Source organism: Amblyomma mixtum, chromosome 1, assembly GCF_055824585.1.
Source record: "Amblyomma mixtum isolate Tamu chromosome 1, ASM5582458v1, whole genome shotgun sequence".
Lineage (NCBI taxonomy): Eukaryota > Metazoa > Arthropoda > Arachnida > Ixodida > Ixodidae > Amblyomma > Amblyomma mixtum.
In genome coordinates, this window is record NC_143012.1 from 103,071,454 (window position 1) to 103,077,453 (window position 6,000).

Genomic DNA, 6,000 nt, shown 5'->3' on the forward strand with positions numbered 1-6,000 from the left:
AACAAAAAAAACACACACACACAGACGAAAACTTCTCATAATCGCGTATTTTTTAGCAATCTATGCTCACTTCCTCGTAGAGAGGTAGAAGTGGTGCTGACGCACGTGCCACCCCTCTTTGATAAAAAAGGCTTCTGCCAGTTCGCGAGCTAATCTATCTTTACTTCTAGCTAGAATTTTAATCTCGTCAAATCGTGGTACACAGTTCTTTTTATTTTCATCAATGCAAGAGCGGCAATGAGTGGGTAGGTTTTCGAACGAATCTGATGCGTTCCCTAACGACCTTCTTTGTTCTCCAGCGTGTTCTATGTCCTCTTCTCTCTGTGTGGTTTGTGTACAATTTAGCGGTGTTCTTACTTCCCTGAACACAATGTCACACCAGCTAGCCCAGCAAGAGGTACTGTTAAAGGGAATGGCGGAGGAATGACAGGTGGCACCAATGGCCAGAGGAGGTGGGTGGCTGGAGGATTACAGGCGCCGATCGACCCAGGAGCACCAGCAGGACACGGTGACTGAGGACGCAACAGGGCTCGTGTTGGAAATCCAAGGGAGGCCCATGGCATCACGGATCTACCATCCATCAGCTGCCACCTCCACGCTTGAATGCCGCATCCTCTGCTGCGCTTCCTCCCTCAACATCTCGTATTTTCGTCACATCAGGCCTCCACTCCTGATGCCTCGCCACGCTTCTCCCTCTGCCACACAATTCTTTGCCGGGTAGGTCTTAAAATTAGCGTGCACAAAGCAGAAGACCAAAGCAATGTTCGAATCTCTCGCTGGGAAACAGCAGCTCACAATCCGCCTTTTTCACGCGGCCGCTCTCCGCATGAGCACCTCTTCTCCTCCACCTCCACTGGTTGAAAGCAAAACCACCAGCTCCTGCTGTGCATGCGCAGTTCATGAGAGTGACAGGTGCATGCAACAGATGGCAGCAGCTGTCAAGATAGTTCTCGTGGATCCAGACGATCCTGAACATGCAGCGATGGCAGACGAGGGACAAAGGAGAGACGACTGTCGTCTCTCCTTCGTCCCTCCTCTGCCAGCGCTGCATGTTCAGGATGTCAATCCAACTTTCCCAGCAACACACCCTGATCCAGATGATGCCTGCATATCTCAAGTGAGTCTGTTTTCAACCAGTAGCAGAAGAATTTTCCCCACTCCCCAGAGGGCGCTGCATCACGCGAAAAAGGCGGATTGGTAGCGACGAGCTTGAAGTGGTAAAAGAATACATAAACTTAGGGCAGGTGGTGACCGCTGATCCAGATCATGAGAGGGAAATAACTAGAAGAATAAGAATGTGGTGGAGCAGGTTATTTCAGATCATGAATGGCAGTTCACCAATATCCCTCAAGAGAAAAGTATACAACAGCTGTATCTTACCGGTACTCACCTATGGGGCAGAAACATGGAGGCTAACAAAGAGGGTCCAGCTTAAGCTAAGGACAACGCAGCGAGCTATGGAAAGAGAAATGATAGGTGTAATGTTAAGAGATCGGAAGAGGACGGAGTGGGTGAGGGTACAAACGTGGGCTAATGACATCCTGGTCGAAATCAAGAGGAAGAAGTGGGCTTGGGCAGGGCATGCAATGCGAAGGGAAGATAACCGCTGGTCCTTAAGGGTGACGGAGTGGATTCCAAGAGAAGGCAAGCGTAGCAGGGGACAGCAGAAAGTTAGGTTGGTGGATGAGATTAAGAAGTTTGCGGGGATACAGTGGGCGCAACTGACGAAGAACAGGATCAATTGGAGAGACATGGGGGAGGTCTTTGCCTGTAGTGGGAGCAGTCAAGCTGATGATGATGATGATTTGCAGCTATAAGTGAAAATAAAAATAGCGTAGCTGGATTCTGCATATAGTAAAGCATATCCATAGGAAATTTAGTTGTAATGTGACAAGACTAAGACCAACAATGTCATGCACAAGGACTGAAGTTGCATAATTAACGAAGAAACTGGACACAAAGTAATTTAAAAAGACACTGGCTTATACAGCTTCTGGGGACAGCAATAACACCAGTTTCTAATCTCTTTTTTGAGCTACAAAAGTGCCGGAAGATGCGTCTGAAACAAGAAGGCTTACAAGAGTCAGTGCTGTACCTGTCCTCTTGTGTCTATGTCCTCGTCCCTTACCCTGTTTTATCAAACATGATCAACCTGCCCACAGCGTCGCAGTGGCGGGAAATGCTGGTATACATGTTTGTTGCAGTCATGAGAGTACTAACTGAGCTCATGACAAATGCATCATGCAAGGCATTCATTATTTTTTGCTAATCAGAAGTAGTGCACTGCTTTTAGAGTGCGAATGTAGGCAGCGCAAACAAGCACCAGCTTTGACAGCTTTGCACTGAATATCTGCAGAGCCTGACAATTCTGTATTTCCCATGCCAGAGAGCGCAAACTGCAGTCCATCACCGCCACCAATCGATTCCTTTGCGAATGCCCTCGTCCTCAAATTACCAGTCCCCTTTACCAGCTATCGCCCAGCAAATTTCTTGAAGGGGGACGCGGATATTAAATAGTAAAAATCTCGAAAAGAATTGAATTTTACAAAACTACCTTCAGTAAATCTAAGGTTCTTCTAATCATATCCCGAAAACAGCCCAGGAATGACTTTTAAAAATATTTCTGTGACCAAAGGTAGCAAAAAAAATCTCTGCCTCTCCCGTAACCGAGAGTAGAGTAAGCATGAAATGTTTACGGGCCTAATGTCATCTCGGTGGACACCCGAACCGCACCGTAATGGAAGGGAGGAACGCTACCACCCGTTCGGCGCGATGCCTTGCCCTTTGAACTGCCTTGCCCTTTGAACCGGGGCCCCTGTGCGCCTGCGCGGCTTTGCTTCGATGCGCCAAGCCCCTAAGAGATCACGTATGACAACGAAGTGTATCGTGGCATTTATGTGCTTTTTGCACGCGTTATTAGAAATCGGAAATTATAATTCCGTGCATTATCAAACGCACAGCGACTGATATCTTGATAAACATTGAGAAGGCACTGGCAGCAGTTATTTTTTGTGACTCCTTTGGAGACCAACCGGCGCTTGCATGCCGGTCGCGTAGGAGGGCTTACAGAGTCTCGTTAAATCTCGTTAAGTCTCGTACGGTGCCCGGATGTTCTCGTTTCAGAGCCCGGATGACTGGATTTCAGTGCCCGGATGACTGGAATTCAGTGCCTGGATGACTGGAATTCAGTGCCCGGATGAGTAGATTTCAATGCCCGGATGAGTGGATTTCAGTGCCCGGATGAGTGGATTTCAGTGCCCGGATGATGGCTCTCGGTCTCGGCGTGACGTCACCACACTGCCGACAACGGGGGCTAAAAGCATTTCATGCTTAAAACTGGCTTAAATCTTCATGAAAACAGCAGTTTTCTCTAAAGCATTTTGTGACCTGACTGCCCTGCTTGCAGAAAGCATAGCATAACAATGACTTCATGGATTTTCAGGCAGTTTGCTGCATTGTGTTCCTAGATACATCCTCCATGCAGTGACGTTCCTATATTTCTTAATTACCGCTTCCCCATTTTTTCAAGACACGACAATCATGAATTCATTATGCAAGCGTGGATATAACATTCTGCTTTCTTGGGATTGCGTTGCACACACGAAAAAACGAACACAGGAAAAAGCAGAGGATGACAGATAGAGCGCAAACTATCAACTGAATTTATTGCTTTCACAACAGAATATGCAGTATTCACACGTGCAAAAAAAAGAATGGGGAGAGAAAACAAAAAGAAGAGAAAGAAAGAAAAAAGAGTAAAAAGAAAAAGGAAGAAAAAAGAAGAGAAAAAACGGGGTCATGCCATTTTCTTTTCTTTTCCTCTCTCTCTCTTCCTATTCTTTTTTTGCACGTGTGAATACTGCATATATATTCTGTTGTGAAAGCAATAAATTCAGTTGATAATTTGTGTCGAAAGAAATCAGGCTGCTAAACATATTTGGAGAATGTGACTGCACCAGCCATTCCCTTGGGTGTGACTGCCGGCTCCCATCGCATTTTGTTGTCACACCAGGTTTTCTGCAGGTTTGGTATTGCAATGAAGCACCTTAAAGGGCCTCAGAAAGGGACTCTCAATGAAGTTGCGCAATGTCTGGGATGCTAAGGGATGCTACTTCACAAATATCCTCCAGCAACAATTCTGTAAATGCATTTTGTGGAAGATGAGTTACATGCAGTCAAAATTTGAACTTTCCCATCTTCTCGCCTTTCCCCCTCTTCTCAATTTTCGCACGCCAAAACCACAAAAACGTCCGCCGGCCCCACCCAATTGGCGGCTATGGTAGCTGCGTGACATCTGAAAATTTGGCACAGCGAGCCAATAGCAACCCCCGGCTGCTGACATCACTTGCAAGGTGTGACGTCGAATTCCAGGTTTTGCACAAAAGGCCGGCACTGCACTTTGCCGTGAGGAGAAAGACAAATAGAATTTACAGGGGCGAAAATTTGGAACTCGATGCAAATTGAAATAAAGCAAGCTAGGAATTTCAAACTGACATGCAGGAGACATTTTCTGGGAATTGAAGCAAGGCTACAAAATTAGTTTTTCTTCAATGTGTTTGTGATTGTTGACCTAGATATTATTCTGTATTGGACCACTGACTAGCCTCATTAGCTATCGGTTCAAATATCTGCGTGTACAATTTGTTTGCGTCGCTAAATAAAAAAAAAAACATTGATTCCCGAGGTGTGTAAGCGCTAATTTTTAAAAATGTATTCCAAATTTCCCGCTCGTCTTTGGGGTATCGTACGTGGCATGGAGGCTTGATGGCCTGTACTCCAGATAGCGCAAGAATTGAAAAGCCAAGCTCGAACACCCCTTTCTGTGGCCCTTTAAATTTATGTTCACAGTTTTCCAGCGCAACGGCACACGGCCAAAGAAAGGAAAGAGGAAGAGAACTGTGAACAAATCTACAATACCCACTGGCCCAACAACTAACTCTACCGAAGGATATAAAACTTGCAATGTCAAAATTACTTAAAGGTGCACTGAATAGGAATCTGAAGACATTTTTTTACTGCGGGAAGTCGATCTACACATTCCGAGTGTTATTGGAAAGTTCGAATTATTGCCCTGTGCGGCCGATTTCCGTAATTTAAATCCAATTGTACGTCCCAGCTCCTGCCTTTTTTTTTTTTGAATTCCCCGCAGACGGTGGGAAGAGTCAGTGAACCTTTCAGGCAGTCCCGTGATGGCTAGCCGCTCTGCCATCGGCGGAGTAATACGTAGTGATCAGCGAAAGCAAAGAGTCCACGCGTATTTTTATTTCCGTGGGCCTAATTTGCAGCTATGTAGTCTCCGACTGGACCTATTTATTCACGAAAGCCCAAGAAACAAAATAAAAGCGAAAGAAAAGCCACCACGCAACGGACTGAAAGGCACTCCATGCGTTGGTCGACTCCTCCCACCGTATGTGGGGAATTGAAAAAAAAAATGCAGGAGCCGGACGTTAATCCAATTTGAATTAGGGGAATCGGCCGCACAGGGCAATAATTAGAAGTTTCTAAGAATGCTGGGAACGTGTAGATGGAGTTCCCGCGGCAAAAAAACGAGTTGAGATTCCTCTTCAGTGCACCTTTAAGATGTTTCAGTGAAGTTTTGTATTTAAGCATTCAGTGGACATCTCAGCAAGTTTGCCAAATGTCACTGCTCTAAACAAAAAAAAAAATGTTGCCTCTGATCACCCTTAATCCCACTTGCTTTCCTGCAGTGAGTTTCCCGCAGTTGACGCACTGAGGGCACATTTCCGACACATCTCCCGAGTTCCCTCTCACCATCTTGCCAGCCTTTCTATCACCAGGCTGCGCACATCGTTTACAGACATCATTGACGCACATCGCGCCATTCTGCCGTCCCAGTTTACACCCGCCTCTAGACCGTCCTCGCCACTTTGGAGCCTGCACAATCCCCGTGTCGATACCTGGCATCAGGAAGAAGATTGACTTATCGCCGACAGAACTATAAAACAAGTCACCCTTGAATATTTTCATGAGCATCATGCA